At 51.7% G+C, this 27228-nt stretch overlaps 1 protein-coding gene across 31 annotated transcripts in view; it reads right to left on the bottom strand.

Annotated features, from left to right (window-relative positions):
* Window positions 1-27228, bottom strand: part of IKZF1 (IKAROS family zinc finger 1) — a 102208-nt gene that overhangs the window by 43921 nt on the left and 31059 nt on the right. The window contains exon 1 of one of the 31 annotated variants that reach the window (XM_042963374.1): window positions 5016-5296. The exons of the other annotated variants lie outside the window; for them this stretch is intronic. The gene's annotated coding sequence lies outside the window, so the exon portion shown is untranslated. Of the gene's footprint in view, window positions 1-5015; window positions 5297-27228 lie in introns of those variants that run through there. 31 annotated transcript variants of the gene reach the window in all.

Raw genomic sequence — 27228 nt, 5'->3', positions numbered from 1 at the left:
TCCCTGCGGCTGGCACCGTGTCAAGCCCCAAAGATTCCAGGAGCCCGGGCTCTGCTTCAAGGAGGCCACAGATAAAGTAATCTTCCCCGGGACACCCAGAGGGTGGGTCCCCTGCTGGCCCTCCCTTCCAGAAGCTCTGAGGGGTCCCTGCCAGAATTCCAAGCAACAGGTGACTCAGCAAAGGCACAGGAGGGTCAGGAAGAGCGGCTCGGGGGCTGGTGAGCCCCGGGGTGCAGGAGCAGGCTGGCTGTCGTCAGACGGGCGCCGGTCCCTACGGGCAGTGCTCGCGGGTTCCTCCTCGGGGGCACCTGGCAGGCCAGCGTGCTGTAGGGGCAGCGAGGGATCTCATTCCTGCCTTTCCCCCTTCTTCCTGTCCTCCGCCCCCAAACACACTTCTCAGGCAGTGGGCCTGGGGCCGGGGGGGTTGTGGGCAGGAAGTGAGAGACACCTTCGCCACCTGCAGAGGAAGACGGGGGTCGAGGGTGGCCAGGGCTGAGGTGTGCAGGTGGAGCGGACGCATCTGGCCTGTGTGCCGGGGTGCACGTGTGTGTGTGCATGCACCAATGGCACAAGGGTCACTCTTCTTGCACACACACTTACAAAGGCAGCTCGGAGACCCGAAGCTAGAGTGCCTGTCAACCACGGTGACTTTTACGGTCAGAGACAGCAACGCAGGACGGGGGGGCAGCAGTCCCCACGGCCCTCGTTACTCGGGGACACGTCCGGTGTGCCGGCCCAGCGAGCAGGCTGCAGACAGAGGATCGGGAGTCATACCCGAGCCCCCGCCGCGTTTGGGACCCACGAAGCTCCTGCTCCTTCCGTTTCTGGACCAGCAAGCAAAGCACTCCTCTGGGGACCCAGGGGGTGTGGCGGTCCGGACCCCCCATCTGGATGGGAAACTCACGCAGAGGCAGTGGGAAGGCACAGGCAAGTGATGTGGCTACTTTAAGCCTTTCGAAAGTAGCGTTAACTTACTGCGAAGGTCGAGATCCTTTGCAGGCTAGGATTCTTTATTTTTTTATTATTTAAAAATTTTTTTTAATGTTTATTTTTGAGAGACAGAGAGACAGAGAGAGAGAGAGAGAGAGAGAGAGAAAGAGAGAGAGAGGCAAAGCACGAGCAAGGGAGAGGCAGAAAGAGGGAGACACAGAATCAGAAGCAGGCTCCAGGCTCTGAGCTGTTAGCACAGAGCCCGACGCGGGGCTTGAACTCACGAACCGCAAGATCATGACCTGAGCGGAAGTTGGCCGCTTAACTGACTGAGCCACCCAGGTGCCCTGAGAAGCGCCCTACTGTCTTTTTTTTTTAAATTTGTTTTTAATGCTTATTTATTATTGAAAGACAGAGAGTCAGAGCGTGAGCAGGGGAGGGGCAGAGGGAGAGGGAGACACAGAATCCGAAGCAGGATCCAGGCTCTGAGCTGTCAGCACAGAGCCCAACGTGGGGCTTGAACTCACGAACTGTGAGATCGTGGCCTGAGCTGAAGTCTGATGCTTCATCGACAGAGCCCCCCAGGCACCCCTCCTAAGGGATTCTTGAAAGCTCCCCCTTCCCTGCCCCCTTCTCCTTGATCTCTCTCTCTCCCTATTTCCTAACTTTTAGCACTAGGCTCCGTGACCACTAAGCATATGGTGCTTTATCAGTGCTCACAAGGACATCTTGGGATATTATCATTAGTGCTGGTCCCAGGGCTTGGGCTCTGACCACCCGGAGGGGAGGCGGAGGTAGGTTTGGGAAGGACGTGCCTGCACCCTCCTTCCCCCACCCCTGCCCCCAGAGGCGCTGGGGGCTTGAGAGACCATCACTGCCTCACCAAGTCTCAGTCCCCTCCCATCTGCCACCGGACTCAAAGGTCCCGTCCCGTCCCCACACACCGGGAGGGCGGAAGGGCAGCGAGCCACAGAGCAGAGATGCCAGAGGCCCCACGGTGTCCCTCTGGGATTCGCTCATTACTCAGTTCATTACTCATTACTCCTGCTTCCCGGCACCTCGGCCAAAACTGCACAGGTCTTGGGAAGAACCTTTGAAGATCAGGCTGTCTTCCTGGTAGATGTCAGCTGCTTCTCAGGATTCGAGTGTCTCAGAAAGTCCTGGGCTTCACTTAAGCGAGTTTCTTTGAACCGAGAGGGGTTCCTCCCTTCCCCTCCGCTCTGTTGTTTTATGATTCAACACTGTTTACCCAGAAGCACATGGAAAGGACCAGTGCAGGCCATGCTGGCTCCCACGCCAAATCCAAGCGACTACACAAGCAAGGTCCATGTCGAGGCTGCTCGGCCCCTGCGGCTGACCCCACTCCCTCGTGAGCGGCTACCGCGTGCCCACCGCCATGTGGCACGCTCTGCATACGACAGCGCTTCCGATCTTGAAGCAGCCCTGTGTGGCAACTGCGACCTTAGTTTACAAAGAAGGGAAATTGGGCCCCAGAGGCCACCTGCTGGGACGGGGCAGAGCAGGGACTCGAACCCACACACTTCACCCCAGAGCTTGTCTTTGTCACTCCAAGGCTGCCCTGTGTGCCCACCTGCTTTGAGAGTCAAACACATCATAGCAACGGAGATCAGAATGCCTGGGTGGGGCGAACCCTCCTGGATAGCAGTTCAGGAGCTTAAGACAGGAGGCCGCTGGACGGAGCCACCTGCCTGGCTCTGGAGGACGGAGCCACCCTGCATGGCCCTGGAGGACAGAGCCACCCTGCACAGCCTCAAAGGACAGAGCCGCCCTGCACGGCCCTGGAGGACGGAGCCACCCTGCACGGCCCTGGAGGATGGAGCCACCCCGCATGGCCCTGGAGGACAGAGCTACCCTGCACGGCCTCGAAGGACAGAGCCACCTTGCACGGCCCTGGAGGACAGAGCCACCCTGCACAGCCCTGGAGGACGGAGCCACCCTGCACGGCCCTGGAGGACGGAGCCACCCCGCACGGCCCTGGAGGACAGAGCCACCCTGCACGGCCCTGGAGGACGGAGCCACCCTGCATGGCCCTGGAGGATGGAGCCACCCCGCACAGCCCTGGAGGACGGAGCCACCCCACATGGCCCTGGAGGACAGAGCCACCCTGCACAGCCTCAAAGGACAGAGCCGCCCTGCACGGCTCTGGAGGATGGAGCCACCCTGCACGGCCCTGGAGGACGGAGCCACCCTGCACGGCCCTGGAGGACGGAGCCACCCTGCATGGCCCTGGAGGATGGAGCCACCCCGCATGGCCCTGGAGGACAGAGCCACCCTGCACAGCCTCAAAGGACAGAGCCGCCCTGCACGGCTCTGGAGGATGGAGCCACCCTGCACGGCCCTGGAGGATGGAGCCACCCTGCATGGCCCTGGAGGACAGAGCTACCCTGCACGGCCTCGAAGGACAGAGCCACCCTGCACGGCCCTGGAGAACAGAGCCACCCTGCACAGCCTCGAAGGGCAGAGCCATCCTGCGCAGCCCTGGAGGACAGAGTCACCCTGCATGGCCTCAAAGGGCAGAGCCATCCTGCGCAGCCCTGGAGGACAGAGCCACCCTGCACGGCGTCGAAGGGCAGAGCCATCCTGTGCGGCCCTGGAGGACAGAGCCACCCTGCACAGCCCTGGAGGACGGAGCCACCCTGCACAGCCCTAGAGGACGGAGCCACCCTGCATGGCCCTGGAAGATGGAGCCACCCTGCATGGCCCTGGAGGACAGAGCCACCCCACATGGCCCTGGAGGACAGAGCCACCCCGCATGGCCCTGGAGGACAGAGCCACCCTGCATGGCCCTGGAAGATGGAGCCACCCCGCATGGCCCTGGAGGACAGAGCCACCCCACATGGCCCTGGAGGACAGAGCCACCCCGCATGGCCCTGGAGGACAGAGCCACCCCACATGGCCCTGGAGGACAGAGCCACCCCGCATGGCCCTGGAGGACAGAGCCACCCCGCATGGCCCTGGAGGACGGAGCCACCCCGCATGGCCCTGGAGGACGGAGCCACCCCGCATGGCCCTGGAGGACGGAGCCACCCCGCATGGCCCTGGAGGACGGAGCCACCCCGCATGGCCCTGGAAGATGGAGCCACCCCGCATGGCCCTGGAGGACAGAGCCACCCCACATGGCCCTGGAGGACAGAGCCACCCCGCATGGCCCTGGAGGACAGAGCCACCCCGCATGGCCCTGGAGGACGGAGCCACCCTGCATGGCCCTGGAGGACGGAGCCACCCCGCACGGCCCTGGAGGATGGAGCCACCCCGCATGGCCCTGGAGGACAGAGACACCCCGCATGGCCCTGGAGGACGGAGCCACCCTGCATGGCCCTGGAGGACGGAGCCACCCCGCACAGCCCTGGAGGACGGAGCCACCCCGCATGGCCCTGGAGGACAGAGACACCCCGCATGGCCCTGGAGGACGGAGCCACCCTGCATGGCCCTGGAGGACAGAGCCACCCCACACGGCCCTGGAGGACAGAGCCACCCCGCATGGCCCTGGAGGACAGAGCCACCCTGCATGGCCCTGGAAGATGGAGCCACCCTGCACGCCCTCAGAGGACCAGTGTATGTTCCAGGCACTGCATGCGTTGGGTGCAAAGCCCCGAGTGGGTCACAAGAGGCATCTCCAGGGGAAGACACGGTCTCTGGCTGCAGGAACGTGAGGGTGAGCAGAGAAAGGCCCACGCGAAACCCCAGCCCTGCCCCCAGGGAGCAGAGCATGAGAGGAAGGCCTCGTTCTCAGGGGGATGGTTGTGTCCACCGTGGGGACAGCGTGGTGGGAGAGGGGACACAGGTCTGGCTTCCAGGAAGGGCAGCAATGCAGGGATGGCGGTGTGTGTGTGACGGGTGGTCCTCCCCACTGCCCAGACCGTGGGGCTGCAGAGGGGGACGATGGGGCAGCCGAGATGAAGTCAGGGGTCCCTTGGGGGAACGGGGTCAAGGTCAGGATGGAGGTGGCCAGGGGCAGGGGGACTCCAGGCAGAGGACACTGTCCCCACACCCCACAGACAGAGGGACACTGGGGGCCGTGGGGTGGCCTGGAGGGAAGAGCCTCCTGAAGCAGAAACACGCACCTGCAGGCTCGCGGCCTCAGGCCCCAGCTGGAATCTGGCCGCGGATGGGAAACTCCAGGCTTCCGAGGAAAACCATCCCAGCGATCGCCGGCCCTCGGGTTTCCAGAAGCCCCAACTTCTGCATTCTGTCCGGCCCTCTGTCCACACCAGCTCCCCTCCTCCCCCCTCTGCCCCCGTCCAGATGCCTCCAGGAGGCAGGGCCCGAGAGCGCGATTGTGACACGGAGGCATGTGTCATATTGTAACTGGGTTTCCACATCCTCCTGGCTGAATTGTAAGCGCCTAGAAGAGGAACAAGGGCGAATAATGAAATATAGGGATGCAGGAAAAGAGGAAGCCACCGCGAGACACCAGGCCAACCGAAATGCGGACACTTACGGAGAAGTGACAGAAAGGGAAGCAGGAGTCAGGAATTGCATTCGGTGGCTGGGCCAGGCGCACACACACGTATGCACAGATGAACACTCACAGGCACAGACTCTCACACTCACACGCCCAGGCGCACAGAGACAGACTCTCACACGGACACACACTCACAGACACGTCCACACACACATTATACACAGACTCACGCACACTTATACACACTCACACACACATACACACAGACGTGGACACTCAGATACACACAGACTCACACACATGCACACTCATAAATACAGACTCACACACACACTTAGACACAGACACACACATGCACACTCATAAATACACATAGACTCACACACATATATACACAGATACACACACACTTATACACACAGACTCACACATATACACACACATACACACACACATACAGACATGTACACTCACATATCGACTCACACACACACGTACGCAGACACACTCACAGACACACACACACACGCTCCCAGATACATGCTCTCACACACATACACACACACTTACAGACTCTCAAACACACTTACACATGCATATGCACACACTCATACAGAGACTCACACACAGATGCACACACACAGACACACATACTTACACAAAGACACCCACACAAACGCAGACACAGACTTTCACGCACTGACGCACTCACATACATTCACATAAACGCATATTCTCACACACACACATGCGCACATGCATATACACACTCTACACACACACTCACAGACACACAAACATATACACATCCACCCACATATGCACAGATAATGCTCTCACCTGGACACGTATATACTCACTATATATACACACATACATATACACCCCCCCCCATACACACACAGTCTTACACGCACACATTCTCACATACACAGACTCACATGCTCACACATACACACTCATACACAGGCACACATATTCTCACACAGACACACGCACAGACCTCTACACATACACACACACACTCACACATACATACCCACGTACTTCTATACAGCTTCACTCAGATACACACACATATGGATATGCACCCTCACAGAGACACATACATACACTCACACTTACATACACACTTTCACACAGACACACATACTCTCGCATACACAGTCACACACACACCGTCTCCTATATGCATACAGTCACGCTCACGCATATGTGCACACACATATACCGTCTCGCATACACAGACACAGAGTCACATGCTCGTACCCACACTCACACACGCTCACGAGCCTTTCCTCATCAAAGCAGACTTCTGCAAGGCAAGGCTGTCCTCGTCCGGGCCCCTGAATGAGGGACCAGTCCGGGCCGCGGCCCAGCTGTGTGAGGAGGTCCCGTCCCCGCATCCCCCGCATGTCTGCCCTCAGTGGTGTGAGGTCCAGAAAATCCCTGGTAATTCTAGGGGCCATGCTGTTATTTTTTCTCTGCCACTTAAAAGGCTGGAGTAAAACAGGGTGAAAAATCCTTTCGGCGTAATCAACACTGTAATCTTGGAGCTCAGACCAAAATGATGGAAAAACGAACAGAAAACGTTAACGACATTCAGGCAGATCCCCTTTGGGACTAAAAATACCCTTTCAAGAAACGAGAACAGACAGAGAGGAAAAAGCACGAAACTTAGGGAAGAAGGAGAAAGAAGTTGTGAATTAACCGGTTTGTGGTATTTTCTGCGTGTGGAGATAACCAGCGGGACTCTGGGTCAAAGGCATTCCCGCTGGAGGGGCGAGGAGGTCGCCGAGAAAAATCCTTATCTACCGTTTTCACAGGCGTGTGACGCAAGGGCGAGGGCCCCGCCAAGGGGGCCTCACCTCCGAGGCCTCTGGATTCACATGGGAAGCTCCCTCCAGGCACAGGTTTTAAAACGAATGCCCCCCTCTTCCCTGTTCCCTGGTGTCCAAGAGAAACAGTGGCTACTACCCCCAGGAATTATTACTGTTCTTGCAGAAAAACTGCTGCTTATCTCTTTAGACATTACACGTGAATAGAACCTTCCCGGGATCGTTTCTTTCCATTCGTTCTTTGCAAGCGAGCACAGAACCGTTGCCATGAATTACAAACCAGAGAAGGCTCCGTGCACGGCCCGTGGGCAGAGCTCGGACGTGCGGGCAGCTCAGGACGGCCCTGTGCGTCCTCCCTCCCGTCCTGCTGTCAGGCCTCCCAGGGCCCTGGCCGCGGCTTATGTTCTTTAACCCTCCGTCACCGCCTGCTGATGGCCTGGACCCTCTAGATGCTTCCCCCTCCCTCACCTCCTAGAAGTGAGCTTCTGTCTGACGGCAGGGAGAGCACTGGGGCTCAGCTGTTTCCCCGAGCAGAGGGCGGCTGGTCAAATTTCCACCTACAGAGCCGACTGCCAGGGCTGTGACCCACCCTCCAGGCTTCCTGGGTGAATGTTCTAGACGACACTCTACACCTCACACATGGTTCCTACCCCAACGTGACGCTGTGGACCCTGCAGTGTTGACGCCCAGCCATGCCACGTAAAACCAAGCCCCTGACGTTTTCCTCCACACGTAAACCTGAGTCTTACCGAGCACCTGTGATGCTGTCGCTCGTGACACCCACCGAGGATGGGACGTCTGCCCCGTGGCCACGGGCCTGCCACCAGGGGCACTGACGGCTGCCATGTGAGACCCTCCCCTGTATCAGCAAAATGGAGGTGGTCAGTGCTAGCCAGCACGGGGAGCTACCAGCCTGTGATTCCAAAATGTCCCAGTTCTTTTTTTCCCTTCAGTTTTGGCAGCTTGGTTTCTCATCTCTGAACCCTGTTTCTTTCTTTTCTTTCTTTCTTTCTCCCTTCCTTCCTTTCCTTCCCTTATCCCTTTCTTTCTTCCCTTTCTTTCTTTCTTTCTTTCTTCCTTCCCTTTCTTCCTCTCTTCCTCCCTTTCTTCTTTTCTTTTCTTTCTTTCTCTTTTCTTTCTTCCTTCCTTCCTTCCTTCCTTCCTTCCTTCCCTTCCTTCCCTATTCCCTTTTTCTCTTTCTTTCTTTCTTTCTTTCTTTCTTTCTTTCTTTCTTCCCTTCCTTCCTCTCTTCCTCTTTCTTTCTTTCTTTCCTTCTTTCTTCTCCCTTCCCTTTTCCCTTTCTTTTTCTTTTCTTTCTTTCTTTCCTTCCTTCCTTCCTCTCTTCCTCCCTTTCTTCTTTTCTTTTTTTACTCTTTCTTTCTTTCTTCCTTTCCTTCCCTTTTCCCTTTCTTTTTCTTTTCTTTCTTTCTTTCTTCCCTTCCTTCCTCTCTTCCTCCCTTTCTTTCTTTCTTCCCTTCCTTCCTCTCTTCCTCCCTTTCTTCTTTTTTCTTTCTTTCCTTCTTTCTTTCTTTCTTTCTTTCTTTCTTTCTTTCTTCCTTTCCTTTTCCTTTTCTTTTCTTTCTTTTCTTTCTTTCTTTCTTTCTTTCTTTCTTTCTTTCTTCCCTTCCTTCCTCTCTTCCTCCCTTTCTTTCTTTCTTTCTTTCTTTCTTTCTTTCTTTCTTTTCTTTCTTCTTCCTCTTTCTTTCTCCCTTCCTCCTTCTCTTTCTTCCTTTCTTCCTTCCTTCCTTTCTTTCTATCTATCCAAAAAATGATACACAGTAGCAAAGACCTCACCTGGGCACCACACCACCCCGCCGTCCCACCTGCAGCCTGTTGGCCACCTTTCACCTGCTGTGGGCAGGTGTGCCCCGTGCACCCCATGTCGTCTGCTCAGCTGTGCCATATTCTGTCTCTCTGCCCAGGGCATTGAAGGCTCCAGGAAAACCTGTGCTGTGCACCAGCAGTTCCCAACCAGGACCCTCACCCTCCATGGGGCAGCCTTTGGCCAGTGGGGGGTGCCATGCATGCCCCCTCCTGCATTCTGCCCCCCGGAGGGGGGGGGAGGGAGCTCTGGTGGGATGGAAGCCTGGTCCCCCACAGCAGTGGCAGGTGCATATCTGCATGGGTTTTCCCTTGTCCCTGCTCCCGTCTCTTGGTCCTGCCCCCCACCAGGCTGGAGAACAATTGAGAAGCATCTCGCACGCACAAATGGCAAACCTGGGGTTTTTGAGCCCCCAGTGACTGATACACCAGTGTCTGCAGATGCTCCGGGGGAATTTTGCCTTCTCTGGACCCTCTGTCAGTGGGGGGGGGGGGGGGGGGGCAGAAAGAGAGGGAGACACAGAATGCAAAGCAGGCTCCAGGTTCTGAGCTGTCAGCACACATCCTGACCTGGGGCTCTCTCACAAACCGTGAGATCATGACCTGAGCCGAAGTCAGCCACTTGACTGACTGAGCCACCTGGGCACCCGTGGCATTGAGTTTTAATACAATTCCTGCATCCCGCATCTGGGACAGGTTGGGTCCCCAGGCCAAGGGATCCCCTGCCTGGTAACCAAGGTGCCGGGAGACGTATGTAAAGGAAAGTTTTAGGAACTTGCTGGTAGATTCAGAGATTCACTAACAAGAGATGCCCTTCAATAAAAACAACACAGTTGAAGACCGATCGTGGAGCCAAAACTGCATCTACCGGCCCCCGGCCATCAGGCTGCTCCCAGCCCCGGCCTCAGTTTCCCTACATGAAGACACCATACCTGTCCCTCCATTTGGTGACTTCAGAGAGCCCCAGCTGTCATGGCTGGGCTGATGCATAAAAGAAGGGGGCAGGCCTCTTTCCCTCCCGTCTCTGACAAGCCTTAGCACAAACACTGCAGAATCAGAGCCTCGAGTTCAGGGAATGAGCAGGAGACTGGACATCAGGCCCGTTCTGGGGAGGCGTGGTGGTGTGCCAGGGCTCTGGAGGCTAGGCCTGCCCGTTAGGGCAAGAGTTGTGGCAGATGGGATTAAGGGGAAAGAAAAGCAGGTTTCTCTGGCTCTCTATCTGGACAAAGTGGAACTGCAAATCCCACGGGACGGGAGAGGAAGAGCGTGGGCTCCAGGCACATTGTTGGTGGCTCCGTGGTTCCTCTGGCCTCCAGACCTCCCAGCTTCTGTCTTTTATGATGAGATCCTACCGTAAGATCTAAGCAAGGAGAAGAGGTGTGGGAAGGTGTGATCTTGCTTATTGAAGAGCAATATTTATTTTGGGGCAACTGGGTGGCTCAGTCAGCTACGCATCCGACTCTTGGTTTCAGCTCAGGTCACGACCTCGTGGTTCATGAGTTCAAACCCTGCATCAGGCTCTGTGCTGGTGGCACGGAGCCTGCTTGGGATGATCTCTCTCTCTCTCTCTCTCTCTGCCTCTCCCCCCACTCTCTCTCTCTCTCTCTTTCTCTCCCAAATAAATTAACTTGAAAAAAAGAGAGCAATATTTATTTTCAGAACACTGAGTATTAAGAAAGCTCTAAAAATATATGAGGGAAAATGTACAGCATGTGGAATTCACAGAAAGTTTTGCCCTCTGCAATGACAAAATATTCATATTTTGGTCACCAATTACTCCAAGGTTGGTCGCGGTTGAGGGCCAAGTGAAATAAAATGTCTAATAAAGTAACAATAAGACATATTTTTGCACATTAGATCAAGAATTGTCATCAGCCTTTCCCATTTTGGCTTGAGGCTCTGGGTTTAAGTGATAGAAAGAAATACAGTGTAAACTTAAACTGGATCAAACTTAAACTAAAGATCAAAGAAATGGCGAATGTAATCCCTTTGCCTGATTCTGAGCTGCTAAACTTAAAGAATATAGACTCGAGGGGGCGCTCGGGCAGCTCAGTCAGTTGAGCATCTGACTCGTGATCTCAGCTCGGGGCATGATCTCACTGTTCGGAGGTTCGAGCCCCGCGTCAGGCTCTGAGTTGATAGTGTGGAACCTGCCTAGGATTCTCTCTCTCTCTCTCTCTCTCTCTCTCTCTCTCTCTCTCTGCCCCTCCCCTGCTCACAATCTCTCTCTCAAAATAAGTAAACTTTAAAAAATAGAGAGACTTGGGGGAATCATCCCGTTGATATTACACTGACTCAGAAGTCAGACATCCACCTATACCACGTGGTGGTAACGGGTCAAGAATGAGAAAGTAAAACCAGCCTCTGAGGCAACCGACAAAAAGAGAACTCAGAAGCCTTTGAACCAGATTCACGCGTCTACTCACGGGTGAGTCCCTGTGACACTCACGGGCCCTCACCTCATGCACACTTTTGAAAATGATTAAATGGTTCTTTCTTAACCTAACACCCAGCAGATTAGAAGTTGCATATTAGAAAGTTGAGGCCGACGCTGAAAACACTATGCAACCAGATAAGAGAACTCGAGAGCCAGGGTCATTTAGGGAACAGAGATAAGGTCCACAGGGGCGCTGACTTTTTCCAACAGTGAAGCACAGGGCTCAGCCCACACGGCCAGACAAATGCAAGTCTTATTTCTGGCCGCAAGAGGACTACCTCTTGGCCATCTGGACCGAATATCTGGAAGTCAACAGGCCGCTGCACTGGCGACGTGAGAAATGTCTGAGGAAGGAAGGAATAAATAAAGAGTAAATGAATGAACGGACAGCACAGTCCTTCCTGCACACGGGGTTTACAATTCGCCAAATGTGTGCACACAGATCACCTCTCCGGAACGCCCAAGTTAGTATTTACAATAGCAGACCTGAGCTGAGAAGAGAATGTTGAAATGTTTTCAAGATATTCTTGAAAGAATCTCAGGGGGTCAAGTGGGTTCTAGAAAGATCCCTCATCCCAACGGGTTAAATATACCGAAAATAAAATGGGTAGGTTTGAGTAGTTTAGAAAATGTGGTCACGAAGGAATGTTCCCTCCCCGCCACATGCTAGATGAATAAGTTGGTGGAGGTGCCCTTGAACGTGAACCATGAGCGTGCGTGTCAGACTGAGTTGAGATCACTGACCAGCTTGCTGAAGGATTTCACTTACAACAGGGACAGTGAATTTTGCCTCACGTATCCATTTCTGGGCAGAGAAACTGTGGATTTTCATTGCAACTGTGTGCCAAGTGCATAAATCTTAGGTAGGGGTTAAAAGGGTTTGGTGTCGACTGCTTCCAGGGTTTTGCTGCCGGGCAAGTAGATATGGAGGAAATACAGAACATTCTGAGATTAAAAACAGGAAACGGGTGAATTCATTGCCCCTTCTGGGAAATGATGAAATGAAATGTGTTTCAACCTTAAGGTGTAATCATGCAAAACTGCGTTTATCAAGGTTATTAAGACATATGATTTCTCATCAAGATAAATGACTTTTTAAAATTAAAAAAACCAAGGGGCGCCTGGGTGGCTCAGCCAGTTAAGCGTCTGGACTCTTGGTTTCGGCTCAGGTCATGATCTCTCGGTTTCGTGAGTTCGAGCCCTGTGTTGGGCTCTGCAATGACAGTGCAGAGCCTGCTCGGGCTTCTCTCTCTGCCCCTCCCAAAATAAATCAACTGAAACAAATAAATAAAATTTAAAAGCCCAACTAATATACAGGTTCAATCCACCCCACTCCCATAACATAAAACTACAAAGAGCTAGATGCTTGAGGATTTTCTAGTACTAGACAATTAGACACGAAAGCAAGAAAGTCTCTAATGAACAATTGTGGTGTGGTGAGTACCTCAATGATCTCACATTGGAACTTATAAAGTTGAGAACTGGCTGTCTTTGTTCAGAGCTGTGCCACGTGAGCTGGATTAAACAATGAGAGGCACTGCACGACAACCCCAACCCCTTATGCTAGAAAGCACAACTGGTTATTTTTAAAAGCAAGTCTTCAACAACAAGCCAGGGAAGCCCACCGTGTCCTCTGCCTGCTGACGCCCACTGGCACAGGCAGGGCCCACGGCGGCAGCACCGAAAACCCAGCGCGCGGGGATCGTGGCCCCAATCGCTCCGCGTGCCCACGGATGCCTTTTCGCAGACTAACACACACAGCGGTTGTACAAATCACACCAAAGATCTCCGTTTATGAGTAACCCATGCAAATGAGCGGCAACGAAAGAACAGAAAATGATGGGAAATCTGACAGCACACATGTTTTCACACTTCGATGACACATGTCTAACGGTTAAGAACGGAGGCAGTTATCTGCGTGTGATGTAAGGCCATCGTCAGAGTCTACTGGGGTAACATGCTATCGTGACCCAATAGACCTTGCCTCTGGCCTGCCTCCAAGCCCTGCCCGGGGGTTCTCTATCCAGCTGCCAAATCAGCCGTGAGCAAACCCTCGAAACCAGGAAGAAGGGCCAGGGCACGTATTGCTGGTGGGTTCACCCAGTTCCCAAATACGGCATCCGTGCTGTGCAGATTAACGGGATATGATAGTGGTAAGGAGGTATGGATGTTTTGTCTTCTTGGGAAGCACAGACCCACCTTGGTGGCTGCGCCCTGCAACAGAAGGCCTGAACCATTCCCCATGCATCCCAGGATCTCCCACCATGCTCCTCTGAGTAGGGGGCATCAGCATGTGGTCACATGGTCACTGACGGTGACTCGAATCCTGCCCCTGCCCCGGGACCACCCCCTTAATGCCACTGCTTCTCACACCTCTGCTCAGACACCTCAACAGGCCTGGGGGTCATTTCATTCGTTTCTCACATGGGTTCTTGAACCTAATTTTGGTATTGTCAAACTTGTTGCTTTCTGAACCAATGTGGAAAATAAATAGGATACATTGTCTTGTTTCTAAAGCCTTGACTCAACCTTTGCCTGGAGGGTGTCCCTATCTGCCCACCTGATTTCCTACAGATTCTGTAACATAACTTAAAATATACGCATTAATTCCCTAAATGTGACTGGGTTTCAGGTAGGGAAAAACACAAAAGGGAAGAGAAGAAATGGTTGAAATTGGCATTCATCTGGGGGGATGCTATTCCCATGACTCCTCCCATTCCCCACACCCATGGCCATGACTGCCTATGGAACACATCCACTGAAGGCCTTCTCCAAGGTCAGCCCTGCTCCCAGAATCTCCCCTGAGCCCACTCAGAAACCCGGTTGCCATGGCACTTCCTTGGCCCTCAGTTGTGTCCCCCCAACCTGTCCCTTTCTCCCATCCATCTCTAAAATTCTACCTGTGCTTGAAGGGATAGAATACACGTCATGTCTTCTAAAATCCTACATAGGTTCCATCAGGGGCACCTGGGGGGCTCAGTCAGTCGACCGTCCGACTTCAGCTCAGGTCACGATGTCGCAGTTCATGAGTTCGAGCCCCGCGTTGGGCTCTGTGCTGACCACTCTGAGCCTAGAACCTGCTTCGGATTCTGTGTCTCCCCCTCTCTCTGTTCCTCCCCCACTTGTGCTCTATTTCTGTCTCTCTCTCAAAAACAAATAAACATTAAATACAATTGAAAAAAAAAAACCACTGATTTTGCTCCTTCTCTGTTTCTGGGTTTTGGTACCTCCAACCACTGCAGCATTTTGTGTGTCCTGCTCCCTGAGGAAGTCCCCCCAGTGTGCCTCCCTCACCCTCTTTGTTCCTTACAACGTGCGCAACAAATGTTCCAAGGATGGTCCAGCCTGGCCGGCAGATATCACAATCGAACTTTTCTACCAGTTTCCTAACGCCATTTAGAATTCCAGGATGTTTCATTATATTAGTCAACTAATATCACGCTTTGGATGGTAACAAAGATCATAAACACACAGGCTTCACATAAAAAATGGTAGCAACACAGCGCCAAAAGAACGCAAGACTTAGAATCAGAGAACTTGAGTTTACACGGGTTGTGGGATTTGTAGATCAGTGAATTGACCTCACTAATTTTATAACCAACCATGAGCTCAAGATGGAGGCCCAATGACCCCAAGTGCCCACTGCCATTTTAGGCAGTCTGGGCACGGGGACCTTCTTCACCTACAAAGCAGAGAAAGCACTGTGAGGACTAAGTTGGATAAGCCACGTCACCACCACCACCGTGCTCTACCTCCCTCCAATCCATTTTGAGTTAAAAGCAAAGGCTGTTAGCATCTTCAGCACATGAGTCTGGTGTGTTGTGTTCAACCACTGGGCACCATCGCTGCGTAAGGTAGCAATCCGCTTACTGGAATTCTTTTGTGCCGACTGTCTCCAGTTCTGTTTGCATTTATTTACTTTTTCTCATGTTTGTGTTCAGAACAGCGGCCAGCTTTCCACCACATGCGGCACAGCCATTGGTTCAATTTGCCCATCCCAAAAACAAAATGGTGGCCAGGCTCGGTTCTCCAGTGGGCGGAGCCTCGGAGTCGGTATGCTGTGACATCCATGGTTTCGAACCCACCACGTTCTTGCTCTGATCTGGGTAGTGATGTGGAAGCAGCACCTCACAGAGGTGTTTTACCTCAAAGAGTGTGCCAAAAATAACTGTTCCTCAACGCACACATCCCACACTCATTTGTGTGTGCGTGTGAGAATTTTGCTAACAGCCAAGTTAGAGGGCATCTCATGAAATCACTTCTCAGCAATTCTTTCTCTTTTGTGGCTGGGACTCATATGCTCTTTTCCACGGATTCTGAAAAGTCGGCCGTGTTGTTTCCAGGAACACCAAGTGAAGACTTCAAAGAATTCATTTTCCTGACCAACCAAACACAATCCACTTCTCTGCCTATTTACTACTACGAAAGGTGCGGCCCGCGGATGGGCAATCGGCAGATTTGTCTGAAATGGGAATTCTCAGGGAAGTGTCCCTGGCGTATCACAGGGAAATCTATCACAGGGATTTTCTTTGCTCTTCCTAAATAAAGAACATACTTCGCACTTTGATCATGGTAAAACGTCCCTCCTTTTGATCTCCCGTCTGTGGAGCTTGGAACGTGAGCCTTCCTGACCCAAAATGCTGGCAGCGTGGGAAGGAAAATGCATTCACCACAGCAGCGTGACGTTGTCGGGCACAGACCCCGAGGACTTGTCTGAACCCTCACGGGGAGAGCCATCCATGTCGCTGTCATTGTAAAGCACACTTTCTATCTGATTTCCCTTTTGCTTCAACTTCCTGAGAAATCTTTCTGTATCTACGGCAGGCCACTTGCACCTGAAAGATCCAGGAAACGGTGACACCACGCTGGACATTTACACTGAGCTTGGAAATCCTGGATGGAAGGGACAGACCCATCTGTCTGCAGGTAACATGATAACATTTCCATTTACAAAAGTAAAAATTAAACTCCATGAAAAGCCTGACGGACACAGGCATGTGCAAGACTGGCTTTGCCTGGAATGAACTGATTCAAGACCATCCCGGTGGAAACAGTGGCATATTTTTCTGCTTTGATGCCTGGTGTGAATTTTGCTCCTTTTAAAGAACTTGCAAAAACGTAGCTGGCAATGGTTTAGCTCCCCTATGTCAATCTCATCCTTTATTTTTTAAAGTTTTATTTATTTTTGAGCGTGGGGGAGGGGCAGAGAGACAGGAGGACAGAGGATCCAAAGCAGGCTGCATGCTGATAGCAGAGAGCCCAATGCGGGGCTCGAACTCACAACTGGGAGATCATGACCTGAGCCGAAGCTGGACGCTTAACCGACTGAGCCACCCAGGCGCCCCCCGATTTCATTCTAATTAAAAAAAACACACAGATTATCTAAATGATGAAAAGGAAAAAATAAAGGGGCAGTGGGTACGTTTTCAGGTGGGCTTCTCCCGAAGTTGCCGTTAAGAGGAGCATCTTAAGGGAAGAAGACGTCTTATTCATGGCTGTACCTATGTCTGGCATTCCAAGAACTTAGCAGGCTGATGGGAAGCACACCCCACTGAACAACACAGTGATAAATGCCTGATCCTACTCTGAGATCCAAATATCCCGGGCAATGCCTCAGCAGTTATGTCCGAGAAACTCATGCACGTCTTCTGAGTTGACAGTTGACAGGGGTTGTGGCTGCACGAAAACTAACACAGCTGCCTACATGTAAACCCGTTGCATTTGGAGGAGCCGGGCCCTGTGCAAGGAAGGTTCTGTTCCCACTAAGCTCTCTGCCCTACAGAACTAGAATATTCAAGTTCACAAACCTGGAAAACATGTTTAATAGCCACGTTTTTACAGACCACGAGTCCCTCAGGACTTCTTGCTACCTTCCATCACATCCCGAGGGCGAACGTAGCTTTGGACAAAGGTGAGCTCACCAGAAGCAGTGACCAGGGCCAGCAGGGCCCTCCGGGTGCCTAGTTTGGGGAAGGACCTGGGCACATAGCCAATGTCTGGGGAAGGGCGGGGGGACCCTCAAAGGAAGTGAAGCAAATGTAATATCGTGCTGATTTCATCCCACTTGGAGGGACCCAGGAAACGTTAGCCAGGAGGAGGGGGTGTTCAGAGGGCTTAGTGTGGCTGCCTTCAGTGACCAGAAGGGCCCCCACAACTCACTGCCAGTGTGGCTCTAGATACAAGCAGATTTGATTTCACGACTTTGCTAATCATCAGCGTCAACCTAAGGCTGTCCTGGGAGACATGCAAATGGGCTGGCCCTTTCCCCATCAACGATGCTGAAGGACTTAACGTGCTGGGCTCCTGTTAGCTTAGTGGCCTTCCTTCTGGAATGCTTTATGGGAGGGGGCCCCACTGCGCAGCAGAAGCCTGACAGTGATCAAGCGCATGGTGTGCGGCTGGCTCAGTGGGTGGGGGTTGGGGGCGGAGGGAGGCGCCAGAAGCTTTCCTAAATTTTCCTTGTTTCCTTCCCGTGCAGAGGCTCTGAATCACCTTTCCACTCGGGGTACAGTGACCTAGCAGTCAGTGCACTTGACAAGAGCAGCCAGGAACTTTAATGCATCAACCTGAATATTTTAGCAGATGTTCAAAACCGGGCAGAAGTGTCTATGAGACAAGAAGATCGTTTATTCTAGATTTTATTTCTATAATTTTTAAAATTCCATTTATTTATTTATTTATTTATTTATTTATTTATTTTGAGAGACAGAGAGGGAGTGGAGGAGGGGCAGAGAGAAGAGGGAGACACAGAATCTGAAGCAGATTCCAGGCTCCGAGCTGTAAGCACAGAGCCCGACACGGGGCTCGAACCCACGATCCCTGACTTCATGACCTGAGCTGAAGTCAGATGCTCAACCGACTAAGCCACCCAGGCGCCCCTCTATAATTTTTTACTATTTTACTGTTTTCCTCTCTCTACTCAATTGTGTCCTTCCTGTTTGCCATGGAAGGTAAGCTCTCAGAGCCCGTGGGTTTTTTCTGTCTTGGTGGCCCCCGTGCCTGACAGGCTGCCTGGGACAAAGTGGGTACTTAGGAAGCATTTATCTTATGAACTGATCCTTGGAGCCACTCAGTCCCACCTCCAGCTTGTTCCCCTGCATGCTGGGATGCCAATGCCACTCGACACTTGGGCTAATCACTTAGCTTCAAACCTACCGTCCTATGTGGTGCCTGGGCTTCCTGGGAGTGTAGACAGTTTATTGAACTCCTTGCGGGAGCCAGTTCTCATGCGGCCTGATGCCCATGACATCTAGTCTCTCAGCCCGTAACATGTTCAGTGATTGCACATTAAAGACAATATGGTATTGGACAACGTATCAGTAAGTACTCAGATTTATTTTTAGCTTTGAAGGCTGGATAGGATAGAATAAATTCTTAGTATACACCTATGAACATCTTGATAAGATAACTCGGTATAGGACCCAGTAATTACTTCTGAGATCCCGAGATGCCGTTAATTCAGATTATTTGTCCCCTGAAGGGTGGACAGAGGGGGTTATCTTCGAAGACTCTAGACTGCAAGGCAAACCCTAATCACACAGCAAAACTGAAAAGGCTCATTTCCCTCATCTTTTCCCATTTACGTTTGACTTAAATTTTTATTTTATTTTATTTTTGAGAGATGCAGAGCACGAGCAGGGGGAGGGGCTGAGAAAGGGAAGCACAGAATCGGAAGCAGGCTCCAGGCTTCGAACTGTCAGCACAGAGCCCGACGCAGGGCTTGAACCCATGAACCGCGAGATCATGACCTGAGCTAAAGTTGGACACTTAACCGACTGAGCCACCCAAGCGCCCCTGACTTAAATTTTGAGATGACACATCTTATTTTTCCCTCAGCTGTGAAGCAGGGCTCCCTTCCTTCTGCTAACTGTTTTTACTTGATGGTTACAACATTGGCTCTTTCAGCTCCCCCCCGAGATGACTTTCTATTTCTGCGGCCAGGCTCACGAAAAGACAGCCTGAAGAGGGTTTTCGCCATACACCGAACTTGGCGTTTCTGTAAGGTGGGATGTTGGTTATGTTTCTCCTTCCCCCCACACTGTGTTCTGTGACGGGGAAGAAACCGTAGGGGAAACGCTTACTTGCCTGTGAGGGTCTCGCAGTCTAGCTGAACCCTGTGGGCAGGTGCACAGTAGCCCCTCCCCCCCCAACCCCGGGCAGCTTACACCAGATGCTAAGCCTTGCACCACAGGTGTCTTTGTGCTTTCTGTGCCTCTTGTGTCGAAAAAGTGAAAGAATTCTAGGCGTGCTTAGAGGAAGTTAGGCAAACATTCTGGGAGTTCTAAAATACGCTTCCTAGAGGGCAAAGAATGTGACTGCACGGGTTGGCCGTGTGTAAAGAGAAGGAGCTTCTAAACATGACCCAATGACATCATCAAGATCCACCGGAAGGGACAGAGACATGAACATGGAGGTTGGCAAAGGGCGTGGTCTGTCCATCCGTCCATCCGTCCGTCCATCCATCTATCCATCTATCCATCCATCCGTGAGGAAATGCATATGGTAAACACATGGCAAATTTTCATCCCTTCCAACCCAGGTAGGTAGGTTAGCAGACTTTAAATTTTTTTTTAATGTTTATTTATTTTTGAGAGAGAGAGAGTGCAAGCAGGGGAGGGGCAGAGAGAGGGAGAGACACAGAATCCGAAGCAGGCTCCAGGCTCCAGGCTCTGAGCTGTCGGCACAGAGCCCGACGCCCCTAAATAAACATCTTTTTAAATGTTTATTTATTTTTCAGAAGAGAGAGAGAGAGCGTGCGCACGAGTGTGTGATCAGGGGACGGGCAGAGAGAGAGAGAGAGGGAAACACAGAATCCGAAGCAGGCTCCAGGCTCCGAGCCGTCAGCATAGAGCCCGATGCGGGGCTCGAACCCACAGGCGGAGAGATCTTGACCTGAGCCGAAGCCGGAAACTTAACTGACTGAGCCACCCAGGCGCCCCCAGGTTAACACACTTTTATTTTATTTTATTTTATTTTATTTTATTTTATTTTATTTTATTTTATCTTATTTTATTTTATTTTTTTTTAATTTTTTTTTAAGTTTATTTATTTTTGAGACAGAGAGAGACAGAGCATGAACGGGGGAGGGTCAGAGAGAGCGGGAGACACAGAATCGGAAGCAGGCTCCAGGCTCTGAGCCATCAGCCCAGAGCCCGACGCAGGGCTCGAACTCACTGACCGCGAGATCGTGACCTGAGCCAAAGTCGGACGCTTAACCGACTGAGCCACCCAGGCGCCCCCAGGTTAACACACTTTTAAAACAGCACTTTCCACACTCTGCATTTAGGAAAACCGCAGGACGCATTCAGTGTGTTTTGCACATGAAGGTAGTGGGTGGTTAGTCTGCCCCACATCACGGCTGCAGTGAGGCTGAGAGACCAGATTTAACCCAGACCTTCTGCTTCAAAACCTTCTACGATAAGCTAGACTCATCGTCCAGAGGAGTTCTTTTAGGGTGAACCTTTATGGCAGCCCTGAAAACAATTCTCACTGCTTTATAATTAAAATTTGGTGGTCTTTTTTTTAAGATTTTTTTTTTTTTTTGAGAGAGAGAAAGCACAAGCAGGGGATGGGCGCAGAGACAGAGAGAGAGAGAGAGAGAGAGAATCCTAAGCCACATTGTCAGGGCAGAGCCCGATGTGGGGCTCGATCTCATGAACCAGGAGGTCATGACCCGAGCCGAAATCAAGAGTCAGACGTCCAACCGACTTGAGCCGCCCAGACGCGCCCTAACTGATGGCAGGTAACCCCTGTCTAACTTGCCGAACAAGCAGCAAAAAGCAAGAGTTAGTGACCTGGAGACCCGTGTGGCTCTGACTCTCAGTTACCTACCATACAGGTGCATGGGACCCGAGGGTACCTGGGGTGGCCTTGCCTCTGGCCTCTTGAAATGGTCTATTCCTGGGCAAAAGGTTTCAGCCACTGGTCCCTGGACCCAAGGAACAGAATTCTGATGAAACTGTACCAAGATCAATGTTGAAAGAAAGGAAGGCAGGAAGGTCGGAAAGAGGGAAAGAGGGAAGGAAGGAAGGGAGAAAGGGAAGAAGAGGAAGAGAGAAGAAAAGCAAGAAAGGAGGAGGGAAGAAGGAAGGGGGGAAAAATTAAGAAAGAAGGAAAATAAAAAGGAAGGGAAGAAAGGCAGCAAAGAAAGCAAAAAGGATCACCAGACAGGAATAGGACAATCAGAGCCACAAGGCTGAATCTGTGACTCTGTGGGTCCTGGCATGCTCAGGAAACACAGCAGCCACAGGAGGACACGCTGTCTCCCGAAATGCAGGAAGGACAGCAATTAGTAAGCATGTGGCGTCCTCGTACAGGAAGGCTGGGGTCTGGGCTGCACGCAGCAAGGCAGGGTCAGGCGCCCGAGCGCCCCGTGGCCAGGCTCTCGGGACATGGGTGCTGAAGGGGGACATCAGGCTTCCCTAAAGGCAGATTGCTGCTGCCCTTCCTACTAAAAGAAATAAAAAAGCCTTCCCTTTACCACCTCTGCTCCCATCGCTTCATCAGGCTGCAGCAGTATCTTTTAGGAAGTTATTGAGAAGTTTCATTGTCCCCAATTTTTAAAAACAATTTCACAGATGCGATGGTGTCTGTCTTAGAAGCTTTATGCCTGTCCTCAAATGCTGTGCTCGTGGAATGTGCTTCAGGTCTATAAAGCAATTGCTTCGTTTCAAAAAGAAAAAAGAAAAAAGAAACCCTCAAAACAAAAAGGACTGTATTTCTGTCTGTACGGAACTCAGTCACTCAGTTTTGGAAAACGAACTGGTTTCTGCACGTTGACAGACTGCCCTGTTCTCGTTATTTTAGAGAGCTTCATGAGAGGCCGACCAGTCACCTCCAGTTAGGACAGAGCTGGGGCGCCTGGGTGGCTCAGTCGGTTGAGCGTCCGACTTCGGCTCAGGTGACGATGTCACAGTTCTTCGGTTTGAGCCCCGAGTCGGGCTCTGTGCTGACAGCTCAGAGCCTGGAATCTGCTTTGGATTCTGTGTCTCCCTCTCTTTCTGCCCCTCCCCTGCTTGCTCTCTCTCTCTCTCTCAAAAATAAATAAACATTTTTAAAAAAAGATAGAGCTACATAAAATAAACCAGACTGACATAGAAATTGGACTGGACCTAGATTTTCTCTAAATCAAATGGGGCTCAACACGGAAGAGCCAAAACAAGCAAATTTTCACCTTAATTGGGGAGGACAATTGAGAAAACATTTTGAAGAGAAAACTGACTTAAACGCTACTTTGGAGCGGTGATAAATGACCAGCTGTTGGCCAAATTTCAGCAAGGATCAATCTGGAAAGGTTTTCTATGACAGGTAGCACAGCCCTTTCCAGAACTCTGGACATCCAGCAGGTGGCCCCTGGCCAAGGTGGCTTCTGAGTGCTCAAAATGTGGCCACTGTGAATTGAGATGTGTCATATGCGTAACACATACTGCGGTGCAAAGACTACAACCAAAGAACAGTCTAGTACTCACTAACGATGGCTTATGTTGAGTGCGTGTTCGAATAAGAATACTTGGGGTGTGCCCCGTCCAGTCAGATAAATTAAAATGGATCTCACCTGCGCCATTTTCTTTTTGAATGAGTCTACTGGGAAATTGAGAATTATGGCTGTGGGTCTCATGCTGTCTTCATCGGACAGTGCTGCCCTAGGACACCTGATTCCTACATTTCACGAATACATTCCAGGAATGCGGGTTCTTACTCATCTGTGATACCCCTGTTCCCAGACAAGGACTGAGAGCTGGCACATGTCAGAAGGCCCAGAGCCCGGCTGTCTGCCCAGGACCCAACTGGAAAGAGCCACACGGGACATCTAGAGAGTGTGACTGTGTGTGCTGTGTGTGCGTCCAGGGAAGCCTGATCTTAAGGATGAGTTTTTAGGAGACACTCCGTCAGTAATAAAAAAAAAAAAAAAAAAAAAAAAACAGCCAGTGAGGGGTCCTGGCTGGCTCAGTCAGAAGAGCACACAGCTCTTGATCTCAGGGTCATGAGTTCGAGCCTCACGCTAGGCATGGAGCCTACTTAAAAAAAAAAAACTGTAGAAACACCTACTGAAACAGGAAGACAAACACAGAACTTTTAATGCTGGCAGCTCCAAAGTTCAGCGTGGGGACTGTTTTATTAGCAACAATGGCACTGCTTTGCTGTTGTGAGTCTATGTAGTGTTTACAGTGACAAAATAACTCAGTTATCTTCTCGGGGTTAAAACCACTTCACTCAAAACCACAGCCTTCTCTACCGAGCGTGGATTTCACCGAAGACAGATTCCCCTGTGACTCCAGGCCGAAATAAGGGGTGGCCACACCAGAGAGTCGTTAATGGTCATTATGGAACACGATGGCGCGAACCCAGGCCATCTGAGCGCTCTGGGGGCCCTGGCGGGGTTCTAGATCGCCCGCTGCACAGCGTGGCGATTGTGAAAGCAGGATGATTCTGCCGGGTTCCAAGAAGAAGAGACAAAAAAGAATTGTTGAGCCGCCTGCCGGGCCGTCATAAAAGTTCTTTTCCCATTTCTGCAGGATTTCGTTCTGAAAAAGAGAATGGCCACCTTTGCCACGCGCTCTGCAGCAGGGAGCTGGCTGGAGGCCTTCCATCGATCGCACCCGCCCGGTGGGGAAAGACACCGGATGTTCAGGGCTTCACCGGAATCCTGCCCTGGTGATTTCAGTGGAAATCGACAGCCTGCAGCCACATCCCCTGTGGGGGAAATACTCTCCTGGCAGGCAGCCTTGCAGAGACACACCCAAGGCCCGCTGCTCAAAGGTCCCTGCAGCTCGCTCCCTCCCCAAAGTAGGGCACAGAGGGCTCTTTGGCTAATGGGACTGCAGCACCCAGCAGGTGCTTTGAGGCAGGAACTTGCAAAGAGCGTCCGCGGGGCTTGGGACAGTCGGGTTTGCCTCCGGTAATGTCCCCAGCTGCTTGCATATGGCCGAGCCCTTGCTGAGAAAGTGTCCCTACTGAAGCCACTGCATGCCCAAGGACAATGGAAGGGGTCAACCCCCAGATGTCTGTACAGACACCTCAGGGTTGTATGTAATCCAAGAAAGTCAGTCACCGAAACTTTCTTTTCAGAAGCCCAATCCCGAGTTTTGAAGGATTTGGTGAGGCTAGACCCTTTCCTGGAAGAAAGTCACTGTGATGCAGTCACCTATTCCTGTAACGTGGACAAGCCTTGCTTTGCATTTGAAAGCCCTTCAAGCCAAAATAACAGCAAGAGGAATAAAAATATCTCATCGGTTAGGCACAGAAATGCTTTTTTTAAAAATATTTATTCATTTTTTTGACACAGAGAGAGAGAGAGCAAGTAGGGGAGGGGCAGAGAGAGAGGGGGACACACAGAATCCGAAACAGGCTCCAGGCTCCGAGCTGTCCACAGAGCCCAATGCGGGGCTTGAACCCACGAACCGCGAGATCATGACCTGAGCTGAAGTCAGACGCTTAACCAACTGAATGCCCCACGGAAATGCTTTTCTAATCACACTCCCAGCAACAAAACCAGCATGCGAGGGGGGCATTCTATGTATTAATACAGAGAGGGCCAGCTCCGTGTGACGTTTCCAGGCTGCGACCTCAACGGCAGAGTCATCGGGAACCAACCCTTTGGTTGGACACACTCGTGTTTTCCCCTCACCCCTCTTCCATAACCCGCTCCACAAACACCGGCTCCTGTCCCCACAGCGCTCCACCAAAGCATCTCCTGTTTTCGAATGTCACTGCAGCTGGATGACATTAAAATAGAACTTAAGCCAGTGGCGCGCAGGTAAACCAGCTCTCAAAAAAGAAAAGGAAAAAAAAAAGCCCTAATTCGTAGCACTTGCCGATTTCTGTGGTGGAAATCCTTCCAACCGCAGCGGGCTTCAAGCTACCAACAGTTGAACCCGAGCCTGGAAGCTTCTCTGAGCCTCTAACAGTTGGTATATTCCCGCTGGCCCCGGCACACCACGAACTTGAACATACTTTCTAAGTTCCCTACGCGTCTGTCAACCGCTCCCTGCCCCGCCACCCCCAAATCCTAACAGGCTGAGGGTTTGAGCAGATCTGTGGTAATGCGTGCCCTGTAGTTTCTGCTTAGACTTGGAAGAACGCAGGGCTTATCTGGCAGGTACAGTAGCCTGGCCCCAACCACTGTTGAGCTGTGGAACCAGTAAGACGGCTTCCTGGGGCTGCCAGCCTCACTGAGCCTTTTCATCTAATTGAAATGGTTCTGTGGAAACTTTGCAAGGCAATGGTTAGGGCTCTGCTCTGCTTAAACCTTTCTACTTTTTGCATAAAAGGAGGGGAAGCTTGTTTTTTTTTTTTTGTTTTTTTTTTTTGAGTTATATTTACACTTCCCAAATCAGAAAATGTCCTAACCAGATAGGAGGACAGGTGGCGAGTGGTAACCACAACTCAAAACCTTTTTTTTTTTTTCCATTTCTTTCTGAAACCCCATATAGGAGGAAAGTTAACGAAATGTCGGTTGGTTGTTTTATGCCCAGAGCTCGGTATTCTTTCAACACAGATGGAACAGAGCAGAAAATGAAATTGGGACAGGACCACCTAGGACATAAAATGCTGTTGATCTATCTACCCTGGTGCACACGAATCTATTGCCTTGGGTAAATCGATTGGGTACGATGTGATCCTGAATTTGTCAGAATAAAATGAAGATAAACACTGATTTCTATTTGTGAAAGGAAACAACTTTTTTGTTGTTTGTTAAAAATTTTTCTTTAATGTTTATTATTGAGAGAGAGAGAGAGAGAGAGAGAGGGGGAGAGAGAGAGAGAGAGAGAGAGAGAGAGAGTGAGTGCAGGGGAGGAGCACAGAGAGAGAGGGAGACACAGAATCTGAAGCAGGCTCCAGGCTCTGAGCTGTCAGCACAGAGCCGGACACAGGGCTCGAACTCACGGACCACAAGATCATGACCTGAGCCCAGATGAGATGCTTAACCAACTGAGCCACCCAGGCACCCCCGCAACTTTTCAAAGTGAACATGCACTTTTGGAGACATGAAGCATGGTTGGAAACGCCAGGGGCAGAGTTCTTCAACCATCTGTGGCCCAGTTTTTCTACAGGAATTCCTTTTGTAAAAGAAATCCATAGTCAGGTTCCAGAACCTACTGACTACATTAATCAGCCCAAAGTTGCCCCAGTGAATGTGCTCAATTGTGTGGGGTTGACGTGTTCAGGCTCGAGGGCAGGGCTTGAATCCAGGGGCTCGCCTGGGAAATGTGTGGAGACATTTATCATCAGGTGTGACACCAGTGGCTCACATCCCCCAGCGGGAGGGACAGTCTCAGCCAAGGAAGGCGTCTCTGCCCCGAATACCAACTGTTCCCACTGAGAAACGGCGACCTAAAATAATCCACAGGGTGGACCCTGAATTCAGACAAAGCCTTTAACTCCTTCCCCTTCACTTCCTCTCTCTGGGGTCCTACCTGAGAGAGCAACTGCCCCGTTCCCTGCACTCATTTGGTACATGCCCCACAGGCCTACTCGGTGCATGGGAGGTCCAGGTGTTGGGGGTGCAGACTGAGCAAATCCCAGAGGAGTGCTTTCTTTCTGAGTGGTGGCAGGCAGTGTTGGGAACAACAGCAGGGTAGGGAGGTACGGACTGGCGAAGCCATCCAGGGTGGGCTCAAGGAAGGCCCTCTTTTCCGGCGCTTCTGGATGGAGACTGAGGGCAGTGAGGGGGAAGGCCACGGGGAGCATGCTGCAGGCCTGGATGTGGCCAAGGCAGAGCCCAGGATGGCTCAACCTACCTCCCCTGGGCCTCCCCTTGGGCTATGCTAGTTTAA

Source organism: Panthera tigris, chromosome A2 (assembly GCF_018350195.1).
Source record: "Panthera tigris isolate Pti1 chromosome A2, P.tigris_Pti1_mat1.1, whole genome shotgun sequence".
NCBI lineage: Eukaryota > Metazoa > Chordata > Mammalia > Carnivora > Felidae > Panthera > Panthera tigris.
Note: the sequence above shows the minus strand (reverse complement) of the source record. Positions and strands in the feature narration are given on the sequence as shown.